Source organism: Meles meles, chromosome 9 (genome assembly GCF_922984935.1).
Source record: "Meles meles chromosome 9, mMelMel3.1 paternal haplotype, whole genome shotgun sequence".
Classification (NCBI taxonomy): Eukaryota; Metazoa; Chordata; class Mammalia; order Carnivora; family Mustelidae; genus Meles; species Meles meles.
Genome location: NC_060074.1, coordinates 112,254,593 through 112,278,416, shown reverse-complemented (window position 1 = coordinate 112,278,416; position 23,824 = coordinate 112,254,593). Strand labels below are relative to the sequence as shown.

General features: G+C 37.3%; 1 protein-coding gene across 4 annotated transcripts in view; it reads left to right on the top strand.

Annotated features, from left to right (window-relative positions):
• Positions 1–23,824, top strand: part of MAP3K2 (mitogen-activated protein kinase kinase kinase 2) — a 105,463-nt gene that overhangs the window by 41,885 nt on the left and 39,754 nt on the right. The window contains exon 1 of one of the 4 annotated variants that reach the window (XM_046018576.1): positions 6,200–6,220. The exons of 2 other annotated variants lie outside the window; for them this stretch is intronic. The gene's annotated coding sequence lies outside the window, so the exon portion shown is untranslated. Of the gene's footprint in view, positions 1–6,199; positions 6,221–16,324; positions 16,344–23,824 lie in introns of those variants that run through there. One more of the 4 variants, XM_046018578.1, reaches the window with a different exon arrangement.

The window sequence follows — 23,824 nt, the reverse complement described above, 5'->3', positions numbered from 1 at the left end:
TTTAGATGCCTTTATCAGGTTGAGGAAGGTTCTTTTTATTCTTTGCTAGGAATCTTTTTTTTTTTTTTTTAATTGGGAACGGGTGTTCAGTTTTGTCAAGTGCATTTTTTCGTGTCTGTTGAGATGATGGTTTTTCTTTTCTTAGTTTGCTAATATAGTGAGTTACATTGATTTATTTTCCAGTGTAAACCAACTCTGCATTCCTGGAATACTGTTTGTCTTGATATATTATTATTTCAAGTGTGCATGGATCCAGTTTGCTAAAACTTAGTTATATATTTTTGCATCTGTGATAATGAGGTATATTGGTGTTCCCCCCCTTTTTTTTACATCTTTTATTTTATTTTTTAAAGATTTTATTTACTTGTTGGAGAGAGAGAATGAGAGAGGGATCAGTGGTAGGGGGAGGAGCAGAGGGAGAAGGACAAGCAGTCTCCACGCTGAGCACAGAGCCTGATGTAGGGCTTAATCCCATGACCTGGAGACCATGACCTGAGCTGAAATCAAGAGTTGGACACTCAACCAACTGAGCCATCCAGGCACCCCACATTTACCTTTTTAAAGAGATTTTTAAAATAGGAGAAACTCCCCCCCCCCCCCAAAGATTTAATTTATTTGAGAGGGAGAGAGCACAAGTAGGCAGAGCAGCAGGCAGAGAGGGAGAAGTAGGCTCTCTGCCAAGCAGGGAGCCCCCCGTGGGGCTTGATCCCAGTACCTGGGATCATGACCTGAGCCAAAGGTGGCCGCTTAATTGAGCCTCCCAGGTGCCCTTTTTTTTTTTTTTTTTTTTTTTTAATGTTATGTTAGTCACCATATACTACGTCATTAGTTTTTGGTGTAGTGTTCCAGGATTCGCTGTTTACGTATAACACCAATGCTCCATGGAGTATGTGCCCTCCTTAATACCCATTACTGGGCCAACCCATCCCCTCACTTTTCTCCCCTCTAAAACCCTCAGTTTGTTTCTCAGAGTCCATAGTCTCTCATGGTTCATCTTCCCCTCCGATTTACCCCCCTTCGGTTTTCCCTTCCTTCTTGTAACGTCCTCCATGCTATCCTTATGTTCCACAAGTAAGTGAAACTGCATGATAATTGACTTTCTCTGCTTGACTATTTCACTTAGCATAATCTCCTCCAGTCCCATCCCTGTTGCTGTAAAAGTTGAGTATTCATCCTTTCTGATGGCTGAGTAATATTCCATTGTATATATGGACCACATCTTCTCTGTTGAAGGGCATCTTGACTCTTTCCACAGTTTGGCTATTGTGAAGTTTGCACTATGCACACTGGGGTGCATATGGCCCTTCTTTTCACTACATCTGTATATTTGGGGTAAATACCCAGTAGTGTAATTGCTGGGTCATAGGGTAGCTAGTCTCTTTTAATTTTTTGAGGAATCTCCAAGGAAAAACTTTTTTTTTTTTTTTTTAAATATTTTATTTATTTATTTGACAGAGAGAGAGGTCACAAGTAGGCAGAGAGGCAGGCAGAGAGAGAGGGAGAAACAGGCTCGCCACTGAGCAGAGAGCCCGATGCGGGGCTCGATCCCAGGACCCTGAGATCATGACCTGAGCCGAAGGCAGAGGCTTAAACCACTGAGCCACCCAGGCGCAAAAAGACTTTATTTATTGATTTATTTGACAGAGAGATAGAGAGCACAAGTAGGTAGAGTGGCAGGCAGAGCGAGAGGGAGAAGCAGGCTCTCCTCTGAGCAGGGAGCCCAATGTGGGGCTCGATCCCAGGACCCTGAGATCATGACCTGAGCCGAAGGCAGATGCTTAACTGACTGAGCCACCCAGGCGCCCTGGAAAAACATTTCTTTATGTATATTTACATAGTTAACCATTTCCTGTGGTCTTCATTTCTTTGTGTTGTGCCTGACTTATATTTGATGGCATTATCCTTTTCCCTTAGAGACTCCCAGGGAGTCTCCCTGACTCCCTTTAACTTTTTTTGCCTTATGGAGCAAATTTTGTGGTGATTTCCTTCAAATTTTTTTTTTTAATCTGCAAAAGTCTTTTTTTTTTTCTTTATTTTTGAAAAGTATGTTTTTGGGTCTAGAATTTTAGGTTGATTTTTTTTTTTTTTTCAGGGCAGACGGTCCCTAAAGTTTTACTTATGATATTTTGACTTTATGAGTAGTTTGAAAATGATATACATTCAGTAGAAACTGTCTTTTGGTATTTGAATTTTCATGTTTTCCCAAGCTAGTGATATATAGTACAGTAAATACTCTCTTAATACTGGTCAGCCAGCCACAACTCCTGGTCAGCCACACGACTGTGAGAGTAAGCAACCAGTACACTCACAGCCATTGTGTATGTACAGCCATTCTGGTTTTCACTTTCAGTACATTATTTAATAAATTACCTGAGATATACAACACTATTTTTATAAAATAGGCTTTGTGTTAGATGATTTTATCAAACTGTAAGCTAATTAATGTAAGTATTCTGAGCATATGTGAGGGAGGCTACACCAGGTTACGTTGTTTGGTAGGTTAGGTATATTAAGTGCATTTTTGACTTACAGTGTTTTCAACTTAATGATGTATTTATAGGAACATAATCCCATTGTAAGATGAGGGTGATCTGTATTTTAAAGATGTTGTTCCCCTGTCTTCTGGCTTATACAGAAGTCTGCTGTCATCATTGTTTCCATGTATATAATGTGTCTTTTAAGTAATTTGATTGTGATTTACTTTGGTATAGTATTCTTCAGATTTCTTGTGTTTGGAGTTTGTTGAGATTTTCGGATCTGTAAGTTTAAAGTGTCCATCAGTTTTGGAATGGTTTTGATATTTCTTCAGATACACTTTGCGTCTTGCCCTGCTCTCATTTAAAGATATTGGTTACATGTTTCTTAGGCTGCTTCCATTTTTTTTTTTTTTTAAGCATTCATTGATGTTCTCCATTTTCTCCCCACTCTTTTTACCTTTTAATTTTTCAAAATAATCTTTTGGTTATGTCTTTACTAATTTTCCCCCCACTGTTTGATATACTACTGTTAATCCCCTTCACTGTATTTTTTGATCTTAAACATATTTCTCATCTATAAAAATTCTGTTAAAAAAGCAACCTTCTTGGGGTGCCTGGGTGGCTCAGTCATTTAAGTGTCCAACTCTTGATTTGGGCTCAGTGGTGATCTCCGTTTCCTGGGACAGAGCCTCTCTGTGTGCTCTGTGCTCAGTGGGGGGTCTGCTTGATATTCTCTCCCTCTCCCTTTGCCCGTCCCCCAACTCATGCTCTTTCTAAAGTAAATAAATCTTAGATACATAAATAAGTAGTTATCTTCCTTGTGTGTACTTTTTTTCTTTAAAGATTTTATTTATTTGACAGAGATCACAAGTAGGCAGAGAGGCAGGCAGAGAGAGAGGAAGGGAAGCAGTCTCCCTGCCGAGCAGAGAGCCCGATGTGGGGCTCAATCCCAGGACCCTGGGATCATGACCTGAGCTGAAGGCAGAGGCCCTAACCCACTGATCCACCCAGGCGCCCCCTCCTTGTGTGTACTTAACATCTTTTCTCTCTTTAAACATGTGGTATGTAGCTATGACAATTATTTTAATGACTTTATCATCTGTGTTATTTCTGGATCTATTTGTATTGATTGATTTAATCATGTTTTTCTCCTTTCTGTACTAGGTACTTTTTGATTTGATATTGCAGATTTATGAATTTTACCTTCATGGCCCCTGCAGTTTTGTGTTCTTATAAATATTCTTTGTTCTGGGATTTAGGTAAGTTATTTAGAAACAGGTCCTTTTGTGGTTTTTTTTTTTTTTTGTTATTTATTTATTTGACAGAGAGATTAGAAGTAGGCAGAGAGGCAGGCAGAGAGAGCAGGATAAGCAGGCTCCCCGCTGAGCAGAGAGCCCAGTGCGGGGCTCGATCCCGGGACCCTGGGATCATGACCCGAGCTGAAGGCAGAGTTTTAACTCACTGAGCCACCCAGGCACCCCTTGTTTTTAACTTTTAAGCTTGTTAGGTGGCACCAGAGCAGCAATTAGTTCATCACAAAATTTTTCCATTGTTGAGGCCAAACCCTTTAGAATACTTTGTCCAGTACCCTGTGAATTATAAGGTTTTCCAATCTGACAGTCTGACAGTTTTATGAGGGAATTCCTTATGTAAACGGTAAAATCAGGGAGTGATTGCCCAGAGCCTCATCTTCTCAATATCTCAGTATATCAGGGAATATATTCGGCTTTGTGTAATAAATACAAAGGGTTACCAAATTAATTTTTTGATATAATCAGCCTGGAGATTGGGGGAAGTAATCAAAGCCCTTTTTAGCTTATTGCTTGCCATCCTTAGCATATGGCCCTGGATTGAAATTTCAGATTATTTTCTGTAATTTGAAATGTGAAGGTGAGCTACAGATTGGAGATAAAGATTTGAGAGTTATTAACTTATAGGTAGTGGTTGTTGTAATCAAAGGAAAAGATGATGTTGCTTCAGTAGAGCCAATAGAATGAAAAGAGCAATAGTGTGAGAATGGAACCTCAAATAACACTGATATTTAACATCCAGATAATGGAGGAAGGGATTCTAAAGAAGACAGGTGAGATGTGGGGAATGGGGGATAGGAGATGGAGAATCAGAGTGTATTGCTGTGAATATTTATGTTTTCAGCTACCAGCTTTTTTTTTTTTTTTTTAAGATTTTTATTTTCTTATTTTGAGAGAGAGCGAGCGTGAGCAGAGGGGAGGAGCAGAGGAGCAGCAGCAGACTCCCCACTGAGCAGGGAACCTGAGGCAGGACTCCATCCCAGGATCCTGGGACCATGACCTGAGCCTAAGGCAGACGTTTAAGTGACTGAGCCACACAGGCACCCTAGCCGCCTTCTTCTTTTTTTTTTTTTTAATTTATTTAAATGTATCTTTTTTTTTTTTTAAATATTTTATTTATTTATTTGACAGAGAGCGATCACAAGTAGGCAGAGAGGCAGGCAGAGAGAGGGGGGAAGCAGGCTCCCCGCTGAGCAGAGAGCCCGATGCGGGGCTTGATCCCAGGACCCTGAAACCATGACCTGAGCTGAAGGCAGAGGCTTAACCCACTGAGCCACCCAGGCGCCCCAAGCCTTCTTTTTTGAGAGGAATCATCCAGTAGTGTCATTTAATGTAACTTTTATTGTAGTAGAACATAATGACAAGAAGTAGGGAGTCAGTTACATCTCCATAAAACCAGGGTGAAGGTGGTGCAGATTGGAAAGACAAGATTATGTATGGGCATGTAACTTCTGGCAAGGAGTGTTGAGTTTATTCAAGATTTGATGAGAAACTACTGAAAAGTTCTAAGCAGAGAGAGAATTAACATGCTCTGATTTATTTTTTCCTGTTTTGTTTTTTAATTAAGACCTTTTGTTAGAGCAGTTTTAGTTCCACAGCCAAATTAAAGGGAAAGTACAGAGATTTCACACATTCTTTCTGTCCCTGAACCCCTTATGCATAGTCTCTTCCATTATCAACATCTCCTACCAGTTTGGTACATTTGTTAAAATTGATGAATCTAGATTGATACCTCATTATCACTCAAGTTCATAGGTTATATTTGGGATTAAAATCGCTCCTAGTGTTATACATTCTCTGGATTTGGACAAGTACATAATAACTTGTATCCATTTTGATGGTGGCTCTTATATAGCTCTCTCCCTGCCCCTCTTCTTCCAACTCTGGGAATCACTGATTTTTTTTTTTTTTTTTTTGGTCACCAGTGATTTTTTTACTGTCTTTAGATTTTTGCCTTTTTCAGAATATCATACAGTTGGACTCCTATAGTAGCCTTTTAGATTGGTTTCTTTTACTTAATAATACAAATTTAAGATTTCTTCATGTCTTTTCATGGCTTGATAGCTCATTTCTTTTAACAGTGAAGCGTAGTCAGTTGTCTGAATGTGTTACAATTTATTATCCGCTGGCTTTTATCCAGTCCTGGATGGGATGTTGTGTGAGTGCTTGGGGTGAAAACAGCCTGGTTAGACAGGAAGTGTTTGCAGTAATTTGTACAAGAGATGATCATGAGTTGGAATAGAATGGTGGTGGCAGAGATACATAATTTTAAGGAAAAGCTAACAGGATTTGGAATGTAGAGTGAGAGAATGGTAGGAATTAAGGATATTCCAAGATTTTTGTCTTGAGCAACTGGAAAAACAGTGTTGTTTTTTCCCCCCCCCCCTTCTATTTTTGACGCAATGGAGAAGAGAGAAGACTGGAAATGAAATGGTAATGTTTGTGTTTTTTTCAACTTTGTTCTTGTTTTGAATTTTTTTTTCTTTAGAAATAATTTTAAGCTCTGGAAGTTGCAAAAATGATTATAAAGAAGTTTCTTTTCTGACCATTTGAGAGTGAGTTGCCGACATATGAGGCCTCATCATTGTAGAATACTAGTTTGTAATTGGTATCAACAAGGTAATTTCCTTCCTTCCTCTTTTTTTTTAAAAAATTTTAAAGATTTTATTTATTTGTCAGAGAGAGAGAGCACAGGAGGGAGGAGGGAGAAGCAGGCTCCCACTGAGCAGAGAGCCCAATGTGGGACTTAATCTCAGGGATCATGACCTAAACCGAAAGCAGATTGTTAACTGAGTGAACCACTCAGGTTCCCAACAAGGTCGTTTTCTTACATACCCAGAATATATCCATCAAAATCAGAAAGTTAACATTGACAGAGTAGTATCATCTAATTCACAGAATACATTCATAGTTGGGTAGTATCAAATAATACCCTTTTTGGCAAAATAATTCAATCTAGAATCTTATTTTGTGTTTTATTGTTATAACTGGTGTTTTTCCATCTGGAACAGTCCCTCCATTATCCTTGACTTTCGTGATCTTGGCAGTTTTGAAGTTTATAGAGCAGTCAATTTTAAGAATATTTCTCAATTGGAATTTGTCTAATAATGATTCCCCATGGTTCAGTTGAGGTTATTTTATTTTGGCAGAAGCATCACAGAGGTGAATATTCTTCTCAGTGCATCTTGTCAGGTGGTAAATGACTTTAATTTGCCTATTTCTGGTGATTGTAGTATTGATCAGTTCACTAAGCCTTCTGCCAAGTTTCTACACTAAAAATCGTTAACATTTGGGGGGAAGGTATTTTGAGACTAAGTATTTCATTCTTCATCACACTTTTACACACGAGTTTCAGCACTCAATGATTTTTCTTGGCTGAATTATTACTATTATTGCCAAATGGTGATTTCATAATTTCATTATATTATATAATTTATTAGTTTACATTCAAGCACCCATACTTTGAGTGTCAAAAAAAAAAAGAGAAAAGTTCCTCTTATCCCATTTATTTATTTGTTTTCAAAATAATGTTTTTGTGGACTCATGGATACCTTTTTTATTCAGTGGTTGCAATCTTTCATTTTGTTTCTCTCTTCAAACTGGTTCCTGTGGCCTTTTGACATGTCCCATGACTCTCTATCCTTCCCTTCTGACACAGTAAGATATTCCAGGCTTATCTTGTAGTTACCTGATTCATACCTGAGAATAACATTTTCAAGGAGCCTTGGTACCTCTTAGTGGAAATTGGTATTTAGAAACCAGCATCTAGCAGGCGTACATCTTGAGAGTACGATGTTAGTGCTCCCAAGTCTCAGTAGACAAAACTATAAAACATGTATAGGTGCAAATGTGTGTGTGTGTTTGTGTGTATGTACATCTGTATCTGTTTCTTTATACACACATATTTTTAAAAAAACATTATTTCATAATGAAACCTCTAATCCCAGTCTAGTACCACAGGGTTCATTTCTGCTTCACCCCTTTCCATATTTTCAAGAGCCCAAAGGACATTAGGTAGGACATCTGTTGGGGGCGGGATGTGTGGTACAGCTGCAGCCTAGCATGATACTATAATTTTTCCTCTTATCACTCCTTTATCTATGTTTAACATGGTTTTACATATTTTAGTTCCATTTAACTCTGTATATTAAAAATTTTTGAGACTTTGCTTTTTGGCTGTGGATTATTTTGAAGTATAGTTTTATTTCTAGATATTTGGAGATCTTTCTGTTGTCTTTCTATTTTTATTTGCTTATATTATGATCAGGGGACATAATTTGTATAACTTAAGTTTTTAAAAAAATTTTTTTTAAATGTGTTGAGACTTACTTTGTGGCCCAGGATATGGCCTAAGTCCATCTTGGTGAATGTTCCATGGGTGCTTGAATATATATTTTGTATTGGGTGAAATGGGGTGTGTGTGTGTGTGTGTGTGTGTGTATGTGTGTTAGCTTTAGACAATCATGTTTCTTTTTTTTTTTTTAAAGATTTTATTTATTTATTTGACAGCGAGAGAGAGAGATCACAAGTCGGCAGAGAGGCAGGCAGAGAGAGAGAGAGGGAAGCAGGCTCCCTGCCAAACAGAGAGCCCGACGCGGGACTCGATCCCAGGACCCTGAGACCATGACCTGAGCTGAAGGCAGCGGCTTAACCCACTGAGCCCCCAGGCGCCCTAGACAATCATGTTTCTTAAGGAGCTTCATAGAATTAAAAAACATTTTAGGGATGCCTGGTGGCTCAGTCGTTTAAGTGTCTGCCTTTGGCGCACATCACGATTCCAGGATCCTGAGATTGAATTCTGCATCAGGCTCCCTTCTCAGTTCGGAGCCTGCTTCTCCCTCTGACTGCTGCTTCCCCTGCTTGTGTGCACTCACTCTCTCTTTCTCTGACAAATAAATAAATAAAATTTTACAACAAAAATATTTAATCTTTTAAACTTATCCTTGTATTTACCATTTCTAGTGTTCTTAATTTTGTTTACTGGATTTGATATTAGGTGTAGGCTTTTCTTATATGATCTTTATTAAGTTTAGGAAGTTTCCTCTTACCGCTACTTTCTTGAGTGTTTTTATCGTGAAAAGGTGTTGAATTTTGTCAGATGCTTTTTCTGTATGACATGAGGATATCTTGTGTTTTCTCCCCTGTATTATGTTAGTGACATATTAAATAGATTTTTTGTATGTTGAACTGTCCTTGCCTTTCAGTAATCAATCCCACTGGTTATGGTGTATAATCCTCTTAATATGCTGCTGAATTTGGTCTGCTAGTACTTTGTTGAGGAATTTTTCATCAGTATTCATAAGGAGTAATTGGTCTATAGTTTTCTTGTAATGTCTGTCTCGCTTTGGTATTAGGGTACTGTTGGCCTTATCCAATGAGTAAGGAAGTACTCCTTACTCTTCAATTTTTTGGAAGAATGTTTCAGAATTTGGAAGAATTGTGTCAGAAGAAACAGTCTGTCAGTGTTTGATAAAATTCATTAGTGGAACCATCTGGTCCTCGGCTTTTCTTGTTGGGGGCTTTATGATTACTGGTTCAGTAGCTTTATTGATCATAGGTCTGTTCAGATTTTCTCTTCATTATTCAGCCTTGGTAGATTTTATGTTTTTAGAAATTTGTCCATTTCACTAGGTTATACAGTTTTTCATGTACAGTTCGTACTGCTCCCACGTTTTTTATTTCGGTTTTTTTCCCTTTTTCATTTCTGATTTTAGTTTATTTAGTTTATTTGAATCTTTTGTATTTTTCTTGGTCTTAGCTAAAGGTTTGTCTTTTAAAGAACCAACTCTTGGTTTTATTGATTTTCTTTATTGTTTTTCTTTTTTCTAGTTTTATCTCTTGTCTAACCTTTATTATTTCTTTGCTTCTATAAGGTTTACATTTAGTTTGTTTTTATTTTACTAATTAAGATGTACAGTTAGGGTTTTTTTTTAATTCAACTAGCCAACATATAGCACATCATTAGTTTCACATGTAGAGTTCAGTAATTAGTCATTTGCATATAACACCCAGTGCTCTTCGCATCATGCATTACTCCATTCCCTCATCCACCTCCCCTTCAGCAACTCTCAGTTTGTTTCCTATAGTTACGAGTCTCTCATGGTTTGTTTCCCTCTCTGATTTGTTCCCATTCAGTTTTCCCTCCCTTCCCCTATGATCCTCTGCACTATTTCTTATATTCCACATATGAGTGAAACCATATAATTGTCTTTCTCTGATTGACTTACTTTGCTCGGCATCATACCCTCCAGTTCCATCTATGTCGATGTAAATGGTAAGATTTCAACCTTTTGATGGCTGAGTAATGTTCTTCTGTGTGTGTGTGTATTGTGTATACTGTATCTTCTTTATCCATTCATCTGTCACTGGACATCTGGGAGAATTCATACAGGAATTCAGCAATGTTGGCAGGAATATAAAGTTAATGCACAGAAATCAGTTGCATTTCTATATACTGATGAGACAGAAGAAAGAAAAATTAAGGAATCAATGCTATTTACAATTGCACCAAAATCATAAGATACCTAGGAATAAACCTGATCAAAGAGGTAAAGGATCCATATTCTAAAAACTACAGAACACTTACGGAAGAAATTGAGGAAGACACAAAGAAATGGAAAAACATTCCATGCTCATGGATTGGAAGAATATTGTTAAATGTTAAATATTGTTAAATGTTGTTAAAATGTCTGTGCTACTCAGAGCAATCTATACTTTCAGTGCAACCCCTATCAAAATACCATCAACATTTTTCACAGAGCTGGAACAAATAATCCTAAAATTTGTGTGGAATCACAAAAGACCCCAATAGCCAGGGGAATGTTGAAAAAGAAAACTAAAGCTGGTGACATCACAATTCCGGACTTCAAGCGCTATTACAAAGCTGTAATCATCAAGACAGTGTGGTACTGGCACAAAAACAGACACATAGATAGTGGAACAGAATAAAAAACCCAGAAATGGACCCTCAGCTCTATGGGCAAACTAAGCTTTGACAAATCAGGGAAGAATATCCAATAGAAAAAGAGTCTCTTCAACAAATGGTGTTGGGAAAATTGGACAGCCACGTGTAGAAGAATGGAACTGGACCATTTCCTTACACCATATACAAAGATAAACTCAAAATGGATGAAAGACCTAAATGTGAGACAGGAATCCATCAAAAGCCTGGAGAACACAGGCAGCAACCTGTTTGACCTCAGCCGTAGCAACTTCTTGTTGGACTTGTCTCCAAAGGCAAGGGAAACAAAAGCAAAAATGAACTATTGGGACTTCATCAAGATAAAAACTTTGCACAGCAAAAGAAACAGTCAACAAAACTAGTTAGGTTTTGAAATCTTTTTTTTTTTTACTTCAGTATTTATAGCTAAAAGTTTCTCTTTTAGTATTGCTTTTGCTGCATCCTATAAGTTTTGGTATGATGTTTTCATTTTCATCTTTTTCAAGATATTTTCTAATTTCCTTGTTATTATTTGAAACATTGGTTAAGGATTTGCTGTATAATTTCCACATCTTCGTGAATTTTCCAGTTTTCCTTTTGCTATTTGTAGTTTCATTCCACTACGATTGGAAAAGATACTTTGATTTCAGTCTTACTAAATTATTGACTTTTTTTGTGGTCTAACATATGGTCTATCCAAAAAATGTTCCCTGTGGACTTGAGAAGAATATGTATTCTGCTGTTTTGAATGGAGTGTTCTGCATAGGTCTGTTAGGTCCAGTTGGTCTAGAGTGTTGTTCGTGTCCTCTGTTTTCTTGTCCTGTGTTTTCTGTGTGGTTGCTCTATTATTGAAAGTGGAATATTGAGCTTTCAATTGTTAATGTGTAGGTACGTATTTCTCTTTTTTTTTTTTTTTTTAAGATTTTATTTATTTATTTGACAGAGATCGCAGGTAGGCAGAGAAGCAGGCAGAGAGAGAGGAGGAAGCAGGCTCCCCGCTGAGCAGAAAGCCCGATGTGGGGCTCGATCCCAGGATCCTGGGATCATGACCCGAGCTGAAGGCAGAGGTTTTAACCCACTGAGCTACCCAGGCACCCTACGTATTTCTCTTTAATTCTGTCCATGCTTGCTTCATATATTTTGGAGTTCTGCTGTTTGATGCATATATGTTTATAATTGTTATATCTTCTTCATGAATTGACCATTTTATCAATATTTAATGCCCTTCTTTGTGACTTATAACAGTTTTGCCTTACAGTTTATTTTGTCTGATATTAGTGTAGCCACTCCAGCTCTCCTGGTTACTATTTGCACGGATATCTTTTTCTGTCCTTTCACTTTCAACCTATCGTGTCCTTTGATCTTATAGACAGCATATAATAGGATCATGCTTTTTCAATTCTTTCTGTCATTCTGAAATGGTATTCAATATCATTAATTATCAGGTGATTGTAAATTAAAATGGTAATGAGATATTACATAATCACCTAAATGACTAATAGGATCGGTGAGGACTGGGAAAAACTGGAGCTCTTTTACATTGCTGGTGGGAATATATAGATTAACAGCTACTTTGAAAAAGCATTTGGCTGTATCTGCTAATGTTAACTATATATGTCTTAGTGACGTGGCAGTTTCTTCTGGGTGTATATCCAACAGAAATATATGTGTGTGTTCACCAAAAGATATGTTCCAAGGAGGTCTGTAGTATTTGTAATAGTCAAAAACTGAAAGCAATATTAATAGAGTGAGTAAATTAATTGAGATACAGTCCTATAGTGGAATATTACACAGCAATGAGAATGAACAAAATACTCATATGGGTAATGGGGAAGAATCTCAGAGCCATACCAGATATGGAGTGAAAATAAATACAAAAGAGTATGTCTTATGTGAATTAATTAATATGAAATTTATGAACAGACAAAACTAATCTATGGTAAGAAAGGTCAAAATGACAAACATAGAAAAATAAGTTGTGGATAAAAACTTTCAGGTACAGATGTAATTCACCTTTGTTTAGTTTTTTTCTATTAACTTGCTGTGTATTTAATTTTGTTATTTTCATGGTTTTGCCAGTTTTAGCCTCAAAATATTGGTCAGAATATCATAGTTGTTTATATAAGTGCAGCCTTGAGCTGATTTCCAGTAGATTTATGCCTCTTTAACTTAACTGTTGTGGTTTGGGGAATTTTAATTTTTTTTCCTGAAAGGGATGTTTGGAAAAAATTTTGTGTTTACAATACTTTATTTTTGAGGTTACTCAAGATTTGACTTAAAAATTTTAAGTTGGGGCGCCTGGGTGGCTCAGTGGGTTAAAGCCTCTGCCTTCAGCTCAGGTCATGATCCCAGAGTCCTGGGATCGAGCCCCACATCAGGCTCTCTGCTCTGCAGGGAGCCTGCTTCCTCCTCTCTCTCTGCCTGCCTCTCTGCCTAGTTGTGATTTCTCTCTGTCAAATAAATTAAAAAAAAAAAAAATTTTAAGTTAAAAACTGAAAAATTCATTTGAGAATTTAAATTTATAGAAAGACAATGTACTGAATAAACCCTCCTCAACCATTTTGTGACATTTTCTATGTACATATATGTGGTAGGAGAATTTCCCATGCTAGCGTTTTTGAAAGGTGAATTTGAGTTACATACACAATGTTAGAGAAAGTTTATTTTAAAAGATTTTACTTATTTATTTGACAGACAGAGATCACAAATAGGCAGAGAGGCAGGCGGGGCCGGGGGGAGGGTGGTGGGTGGTGTTGGAAGCAGGCTCCCCACTGAGCAGAGAGCCTGACGTAGGGCTCGATCCCAGGACCCTGAGATCATGACCTGAGCCCAAGGCAGAGGCTTGACAGACTGAGCCACCCAGGCGCCCCATATAGAAAGTTTGAGTGAGAAATAAGAAATGAGTATTCAGGTCCTAACTTTGTGCAACTTTATGACTTTGAGTAAAGTATATTATCTTTTTGATCCTCAGATTTCTTATTTGTAAAATAGGGGGTTTAGCCTAGATCTTTGTTTCTCAGCTATTTAAAATTTAGCCATCTACTTGCCTTAATTAAAATACCCTAAAAAACTGAGGTAGCATAGTAATTGCCCTTGAGCATGGTATTGCTAGGGTGAGATAAAGGGCATTTTTATGTTTTTTGTTATATTCCATGTGTTAATATATATTTAAAATTTTCTCTGACAATTCTTTACTGTTATTTGACATTTCAAAATAATATTAAAACTAAAAAGAAATTAAAGCAGTTGTAATGTTTAATTTTTTTCAAACTGTATTGTATGTATGCCACCCCCAATAGAGAATTACTAAAATAATGTCAGTGGTTGCAAAGTGGCAGCATGAAACAAAATACACACAATTTTTTAAAAAAAATTTGTATAGCTGCTAATACTTGAAAATGAGGATATCTCACATTAAAATTTGGAGCTTTTTGAAAAATCAGCATATCTGATGGTAACTGAGCATGAATTCCTGTAGGCAGCTGTTGACTGGAGCTGAGTACCTGTTGCTCTTCTAGATGGGCAGATGATCTCTAGTTATTAACAGAATCTCCCACTTCTGTTACCTGTTTTCTTCTCTCCCTTTCTGCTTCCCTCTCTCCCTTTTCTCTATTCTGTTCCTCTCTGTTCATATACCGTGAAATACACTTTTTAAAAAGTATACATATAACTCAGTATTTTTAAATATATTCACAAAGTTGTATTACCATTACTACTAATTCTAGAACATATTATGACTTACAGTCATTTCCTATTTCCTATAACCCCATCCTGGGAAACCATTAGTCTTTCTGTGTCTGTGGATTTGCCTATTCTGGACATTTCATATAACTGCAGTCATATATATGTTGCATTTTGTATCGGGCTTATTTCACTTAGCGTAATGTTTTAAGATTCATCAATATTGGAATATGTATCAGTCCTTCATTCCTTTTAATGACTTAATACCCTGTTGTATGGATATATATATTACTTGTTTATTCATCCATCAGTTGATGGACTTTTGAGTTTCTGCTTTTGGACTCGTATAAATAATGCTTCATTGAATATTAGTGTACATGTTTTTGTGTGGTTATATGTTTTTAGTGTTCTTGGGCATATACCTAAGAATTAGGTATATACCTAAGAAATAGTGATTCATATGGTTCATTTTTCCACATTTTCACTAACACTTATCATTGTCTTTCATTTTGGTTATAGCTATACTGTTGGGTGTGAAGTGGTATGCCATTGTGGTTTTTTTTTTTTTTTTTTTTTTTATTAATTTTGACAGAGAGAGATCACAAGCAGGCAGAGAGGCAGGCAGAGAGAGTGAGAAGGAAGCAGGCTCCCCTCAGTGCAGAGAGCCCGACGCGGGACTCGATTCCAGGACCCTGAGATCATGACCTGAGCCGAAGGCAGCGGCCCAAACCACTGAGCCACCCAGGCGCCCGCCATTGTGGTTTTGATTTTCATTTCCCTGATGACTGACTGATGATAGTGAGCATTTTCTCAAGTGCTTATTGGCCAAAGAAATGTCTATTGAAATTCATTGTCCATTTTATAATTGGGTTACTCCTTTTATTGTTGAATTGTAGTAGTTCTTTATATATTCTGTATACTAGTCCCTTATCAAATACATGATTTGCAAATATTTTCTTCCAGTCTGTGGATAGTCTTTTTACTGTGTTGATATAGTGTCCTTTTGATGCACAAAAATGTTTATCATTGGTGGAAACCAGTTTATTCTTTTGTTGCTTCTGCTTTTGGTGTCACATTTAAGAAACTTGCATAATCCAAGGTCATGAGATTTATCTCTGTTCCCTTCTAAGAGTTTTATGGATTTAGCTTTTACATTTATGTCTTTGATCCATTTTTAATTTTTTTTGCATATTATATAAGGTAGGAGCCCATTTAGCCCATTTTTATGCTTTCGTTTGTGAATATCCAGGTCAGTGACATTACTGAAGACTGTTCTTGCACTGTTGTCTGGACAACTGTGTCAAAAATCATTTGACCGTAGATGTTTGGGTTTATTTCGGACTCAGTTCTATTCCTTCAATCTCTATCCTTATGTCAGTACTCCCACTGTTTTGATTCTGTAGCTTTTTAATAAACTTTGAAATCCAGATATGTGAATCTTCCAACTTTTTCAATATTGTTTTGGCTCTTCAGGGCCTCTGGTAGTTCCATATGAATTTAAGAATCAGCTTTCCCATTTCTGCAAAAAAAAAAAAAGCCAATGGAATTTTGATAGAGATTACATTGAATCTATAGATCACTTTGGAAATATTCCCATCTTAAAAATACTGTCTTCCATTCATGAATGTGGGATGCCTTTTTGTACATTTAGATCTTCAGTTTTATTCAATAATGTTTTATAAACAGTGTATATAAGACTTGTGTTTCTAAAAGCATATTCCTAAGTAATTTATTCTTTTTGATAAGTGGAACTTATTTTTTATGTGATTTTAAAAATTCTTATTTGACTTTTATCATAGTTAACATACAGTGTTAAATTGGTTTCAGGTGTACAATGTTGTGATTCAGCAGTTCTGTATATTGTCAGTGGCCATCAAGATAATCCTCTTCACCTATTTCACTCATCCTGAGGGCCCACCCACAACCTTTCCTCTGGTAACCATCTGTTTCTTCTCTATAGTTAAGAATCTGTTTTTTGGGGGCGCCTGGGTGGCTCAGTGGGTTAAGCCGCTGCCTTCGGCTCAGGTCATGATCTCAGGGTCTTGGGATCGAGTCCCGCATCGGGCTCTCTGCTCGGCAGTGAGCCTGCTTCCCTCCCTCCCTCTCTGCCTGCCTCTCTGTCTACTTGTGATCTCTCTCTGTCAAATAAATAAAAAAAAATTAAAAAAAAAAAAAAAGAATCTGTTTTTTGGTTTGTCTTTTTTTCCTTTGTTCATTTGTCTTGTTTCTTAAATTCCACATATGAGTGAAATCATGTGGTATTTGTCTTTCTCTGAGTTATTTCAGTTAGCATTATACTCTCTAGCTACATCCACATTGTTGCATGTGGCAAAATTTCATCCTTTTTAATGGCTGAATAATATTCAAATGGAAATTATTTTTAATTTCATTTTCATAAAGTCATTACTAATATGTAGAAATACTACTGATTTTTAGAAAATCTTTTCATTCTGCAACTGTGTGGAATTTGTTCATTGGCTCCAATAATGTTTTCATGAATTTATTATAATTTTTTTTATACAGCATCATCACCTGCAAATAGGGATGCTTTCACTTCTTACCGAGTCTGGATTCCATTTATTTCATTGTCTTGCCTCATCTTCTAAATAGAACCTACAGTTCAGTATTAAAAAGGAGTGGCAAGACTGGCCATCCTTGTCTTGTTTCTAATCTCAGGGGCCATGCCTCTAGTCTTTGACCATTAAGTATGATGTTAACTGTGGCTTTTTCATAGGTGTTATTAATCAACTTGAGGAAAATTCCCTTCTGTTCTTAATCTTTTGAGTATTTAAGGCAGTTGGATTTTGGCAGATGCATTTTCTTTGTCTGTTGAGATGATCATTTGGTTTTTGTCCTATATTCTATTAATATTATTTGTTACATTGATATTTGTATACTGAACCTACTTTGCTTTTGTGGGATATATCCCACATATTCATAGAGTATAATCTCTTTTTTCCCCCACATTCTAGATTAGGTTTTTCTAGGTTTTGTTGAGGACTTTTATACTTATATTCACTTGAGTATCTAGTTTTCTTATAATGTTTTCGTCTGGTTTAGTTATCAGAGTAATACTTGGTTTCACTACTCTTTCTCTCTCTTTTAATAACTAGTAGTAATTTTTCCTTCAATGTTTTAAGGCATCTGGTTTTGACTTCTACTTGCAGAAAGTTTTTCATTTCTAAATCAATCTCATTAGTTTTTGTATTGAATTCTGATTTCTAAATTTCTTCTTGAGTTAATTTTGGTAGTTTCTGGTAATTTGTCTATTTCATCCAGGTGATCTAATTCATTGGAAATATAGTTCATAGTATTTCCTTACTTTTATTTCTGTAAGGTTGGTAGTAATGCTCTGTCTTTAATTCCTGAGCTTAGTTATTTGTATCTTTTCTCTTTTTCCCTTGGTTAGTCTAGCTAAAAGTTTGTTAATTGGTTTCTAGAAAACCAATGCTTTGTCTCATTGATTTTAAAAATTTATATTGTGTTTTTATTTCCTAGTTTATTTCCATTCTAATCCTTATTGTTTCCTTCCTTCTGCTTACTTTGGGTTTCCAGTGCTTTTCTTTTTCCAGGGTCTTAAGGTAGGTGTTTAGATTACTGAGTTAAGATCCTTGATTGAAGACTCCTGCTTGCATGGTATCTTTTTCCATCCTTTTACTTTCATTCTGGGGGCGCCTGGGTGGCTCAGTGGGTTAAGCCGCTGCCTTCGGCTCAGGTCATGATCTCAGGGTCCTGGGATCGAGTCCCACATCGGGCTCTCTGCTCGGCAGGGAGCCTGCTTCCCTCTCTCTCTCTCTCTCTGTCTGCCTCTCTGCCTACTTGTGATCTCTCTCTCTCACTGTCAAATAAATAAATAAAAAAAAAAAAAATCTTTACTTTCATTCTGTTTTGCCTTTGAATCTGAAGTGTGTGTCTGTTGTAGACAGCATATGGTTGGATCAGTGCTTTCTAATCTGTTGTGCTAATCTCTGTTCTTTAAATGGTTTGTTCATTCCACTTATGTAATTATACATGGGTAGAATTACATCTACTTTATATTTGTGTTTTATGTGTGTTATGTCTTTTTTTTGTTTTTCATTTTTCTGTTATTGCTTTCTTTTGTGTTAGATATTTTCTAGTATGCTAACTTATTTCTTCTGTTTCTTTTGCAACTTTTTTCTAGAATTGACTTGGGATTAAAATTAATAACTTAAAACAGTGTAGTTTGGGTTGATACCAACTTAATTATAGTGGTATTCATACACTTTTTTTTTTAAATTTTATTTATTTATTTGACAGAGAGAGAGATCACAAGTAGGCAGAGAGGCCGGCAGAGAGAGAGGAGGAAGCAGGCTCCCTGCGGAGCAGAGAGCCCGATGCGGGCCTCGATCCCAGGACCCTGAGATCATGACCTGAGCTGAAGGCAGCGGCTTAATCCACTGAGCCACCCAGGCGCCCCTATTCATACACTTTTCTATGTAATTCCATTCTCCTTTTTGCTGTTGTTATACAAATCATATTATTATATATTATGTGCACAACAAAACACTTTATATTATAGCTCTATGCAGTTTCTTTAAACCTGTGTATATCTTGTTGTTGCTTGTGTAGAAGAGAATTAACATAGTGGGCCTCACTGTGTATCCTTAGAATGAACTGCTCTAAGAGGTCCACCCTCTTGGTTAGCATCTGAGAATTTACTAGGATCCACAACTGCCTAAATGATAATAATGATTCACCGTGCCTAAGCTCCTCATACAAAAATATAGTTTATGCTGAACACCTCCTTTTCTTCTGGGAGTTAGGAATTTTGGTATGTGCTGGGCAGAGGATACCTATTGATCAGCTCCTAATAAGACCCTGGGTGCTGAGTCTCTAATCTTTCCTGATTGGTGACATTTTACATGTTGTCATAACTCACGGCTGGGTGGAGGGCAAGAGGAATTGTGTCCTATGTGACTATTTAAGAAAGATCCTTAAGAGCTAGCCCTAACCTTCCCTGGACTTTGTCCCATGTGCCTTTTCCCTTTGCTGATTTTGCCCTGTATTCTTTTGGCGTAATAAATTATAGCTTGTTAGCGTGAACTGTATTGCTGAGTCAGTTGAGTACTCTGGCAAGTCATAGAAACTGGGTGTGGTCTTAAGTACTCACTCCATACTCCTGTAACAGATTACCACAAATTTGGTGGCTTAAAACAACCTAAGTTTATTGTCTTAAAGTTTTGGAAGTCAGAAGTCTGAAACGAGTCTCACTGGGCTAAAAATCAAGGTGTCAGCATTGTCAGACTCTGCTAGATTCCTGGAGGCTAAAGGGGAAAAATCCATTTTTCTTGCCTTTCCCACTTTCCAGCGGTTGCCTGTATTCTTTTTTTTTTTTTTTTAAGATTTTATTTATTTATTTGACAGAGATCACAAGTAGACAGAGAGGCAGGCAGAGAGAGGAAGGGAAGCAGACTCCCTGCTGAGCAGAGAGTCCGATGCAGGGCTCGATCCCAGGACCCTGGGATCATGACCTGAGCCGAAGGCAGAGGCTTTAACCCACTGAGCCACCCAGGCGCCCCAGTTGCCTGTATTCTTTAGCTAATGGCTGTCTTGGTCCATCTTCAAAGCCAACAGTGACTGGTCAAGCCTTTATTAAGCAGCATCACTCTGACATTCACTTTCCTGCTTATTCCTTTATTTATAATGATCCTTGTGATTGTATTACGTCTGACCCCAGTAATCCAGGATAATTCTCTCATCTTATATTTGTTAACATATCATATCTTCAAAGTTCCTTTTGCCGTGTAAGGTAATATATTTGCAAAGGTTCTAGGAAATGGGATATGGACATCTTTGGGGTGGACCATTTTTGTACCTATTACATTCACATATAGAAGAAATGAAAAGAAACAAAAAATATTTTTGTGGTCTTTTTTTATCTTTAGTATGTAATTAATTACCATTACTTTCTGCATGTGGATTGGATTTGCCATCCAGTGTCCTTTATATTTTAGCCTGAAGGACTCCTTTTGTATTTCTTATAGTGCAGCTCTAGTTGTAATGAATTCTCTGTGTTTGTTTGTGTAGGAATGTCTTAATTTTGTTTTCAGTTTTGCAGGATGGTTTTTGTTGGATATAGAATTTTTGATTGGTAGTTTTTTTTCCTTTCAGTACTCTGAATGTTACCCACTGCTTTCTGCCTTCTTATGTTATAAACAAAAATCAGTTAAGCATCCCTGGTAAATGAAGAGTTCCTACTTTCTTGCGGCTCTCAGATTCCTTATCTTTTAACAGTTTGAGCGTGATGTATCTAGGTGTAGATCACTTTATTTTATCCTTAAAGTTTGTTGGACTTCTTGGATGTGTAAGTTGTTTTTTACCAAATTTAGAAAGTTTTTCACTATTATTTTTTAAAATATTTTTTCTGCACCTTTCTTTTTCTCCTCTTCTTTTGGGACTCCCATTATGCATAAGTTGGTGTACTTAATGGTTTCAGATATTATGTTTTCCAACTGAAATTTCTGTCTGGTTTCTTTTTAAAGTTTTTGGATTTTTATTGATATTCTTTGTGATGAGTCATCATTCTCATATATTCATTAGTTCTTTGATCATATTTAAAATAGTTTATTAAAATTAAAAAAATTTTATTTATTTTAAAATTTCTTTTCAGTGTTCCAGAATTCATTGTTTATGCACCACACACACCCAGTGCTCCATGCAATATGTGCCCTCCATAATATCCACCACCAGGTTCACCCATCCTCCTACTTCCCTCCCTTCCAAAACCCTCAGTTCCTCAGAGTCCACAGTCTCTCCCCCTCCAATTCCCCCCAGCTCCCTTCTCCTCTCGCTCTCTGTGTCAAATAAATAAAATCTTAAAAATTTTTTTTTAATTTTTTAAAGATTTTATTTATTTGACACAGAGAGAAAGATCACAAGTAGGCAGAGAGGCAGGCAGAGAGAAGGGGAAGCAGGCTCCCTCCTGAGCAGAGAGCCTGATGTGGGGCACAATCCCAGAACCCTGAGACCATGACCTGAGCTGAAGGCCGAGGCTTAACCCACTGAGCCATCCAGGCACCCCTAAAATAGCTGATTTAATCTCTCTGTCTGGTTTAACATATGGGCTCCCCTTACAGTCAGTTTCTGCTGATCCCTCCCCCCTTCCAGTGTATGGGTCATACTATATTTATATATCTCATATTTTTTTCTGAAGAAAAAAAAAGTATGCCACCTCTGGAAATCAGATTCTTCTCCAACTCCAGTATGTTTTGTTTAATTGTTCTTACTTGTTTAGTGACTTTTGGGCACTAATTGTTTAAAGTTTGTATTTTGTGTTGTATGTGGTCACTGAAGTTAGTTTAGTTGTTGGGTGAAAGCCTAGGGCCTTCTTTGGCCTTTCTTGATTATGCAAGCAGTTCTGGGCATATATGTGACTTTGAGTCCCAGGAATCTGTTAGAGCTATTTAGAGCTCCTTTCTGAAATCTCTCTCCTCAACTTGGCTAAAACCTATTGTTTGCCCCAACAGTTCTCCCCTCTCCCAGACCATTTAGATATGCAGCAGATATTTTTACTTTTCAACAAACACTCCAAGCTCTTTGCACTGGAAGAACTTCAGTCAAGTTAAATAAATTCTGCCTTTCAAGTTGGGTCTATTGAACAACCACTAGATAGGTTATACGGCATTTTTTTTTGGAATTAGACTTTGAAGAAGTTCCAGTTCCATTCTACCCTCTCCAGTGGTAGTCAAACTGCTTATTTTCACAGTGACTGTAGACTGTTGGTTTACATTGCTATTTTGGAGCTAGGGGTAAGGGTGGGAGATAGGAATAGGAAAGGTCAGAGGCTCTCTTTTTACCAAGATTGTTAAGTGCTGCCCGGATTGCTACAGCCTTTTGGGTAGTTCCAGAGTTCTGAAAAAGTTGATTCTGACATTTTTTTCTTTTTTGGATGAGAGAATTTTTGTAGATATTTACTATATTTTTAATGTTCTCCTTTTTTGTTTCTAAATGACCTTTTCTACTCATTTTATATCTGCCCTTTAGGAATTTATGGGGTTATTACTAAGATTTTTGACCTTGCTGGGATGCCTGAGTGGTTTAGTTGAGCGTCCAACTCTTGGTTTTGGCCCATGTGGTCATCCATGGGTCATGAGAGCAAGTCCCAAGTCAGGCTTTGCACTCAGGGCAGAGTCTGCCTGAGATTCTTTCCACCTTTTCCTCTCCTCCTCCCCTGCTCTCTCTCTCTCCCAAATAAATAAATAAAACCTTTTAATAAAAAAGAAAAGATTTTCGACTTTGGACAAGGGGAAGAAAAAAAAAGATTTTTGACTTTGAAAAATTCTGGGTTTTTTTTCCTAGCTTAGACAGGAGCCTGAAAAATACTGAGTTAAATTTAATATGGACTATGATAATGATCCTTAGTTCATTCTCATTAATTATCTTGCAAAAATAAAGCACTTTATATCCAGGATCTATAAAGAACTCCTCAAACTCAACACACACAAAACAGATAATCATATAAAAAAATGGGCAGAAGATATGAACAGACACTTCTCCAATGAAGACATACAAATGGCTATCAGACACATGAAAAAATGTTCATCACTAGCCATCAGGGAGATTCAAATTAAAACAACATTGAGATACCACCTGACACCAGTTAGAATGGCCAATATTAGCAAGACAGGAAACAACGTGTGTTGGAGAGGATGTGGGAAAGGGGAACCCTTTTACACTGTTGGTGGGAATGCAAGTTAGTGCAGCCACTTTGGAGAACAGTGTGGAGATTCCTCAAGAAATTAAGAATAGAGCTTCCCTATGACCCTGCAATTGCACTGCTGGGTATTTACCCTAAAGATACAGATGTAGTGAAAAGAAGGGCCATCTGTACCCCAATGTTTATTGCAGCAATGGCCACAGTCGCCAAACTGTGGAAAGAACCAAGATGCCCTTCAACGGATGAATGGATAAGGAAGATGTGGTCCATATACACAATGGAGTATTATGCCTCCATCAGAAAGGATGAATACCCAACCTTTGTAGCAACATGGACGGGACTGGAAGAGATTATGCTGAGTGAAATAAGTCAAGCAGAGAGAGTCAAGTATCATATGGTCTCACTTATTTGTGGAGCATAACAAATAACATGGAGGACATGGGGAGATGGAGAGGAGAGGGAGTTGAGGGAAACTGGAAGGGGAGATGAACCATGAGAGACTATGGACTCTGAAAAACAACCAGAGGGTTTTGAAGGGGCCGGGGGGGGGGGGGGGTGGGGTGGGGTGGGGGGGTGGGCGGGGGCGGAGGTTGAGGAACCAGGTGGTGGGTAATAAGGAGGGCACGTACTGCATGGAGCACTGGGTGTGGTGCAAAAACAACGAACACTTATGCTGAAAACAAACAAACAAAAAAGCACCTTTCCCCAGTAAAGTATATAAAGTTTAATATTGTATTTT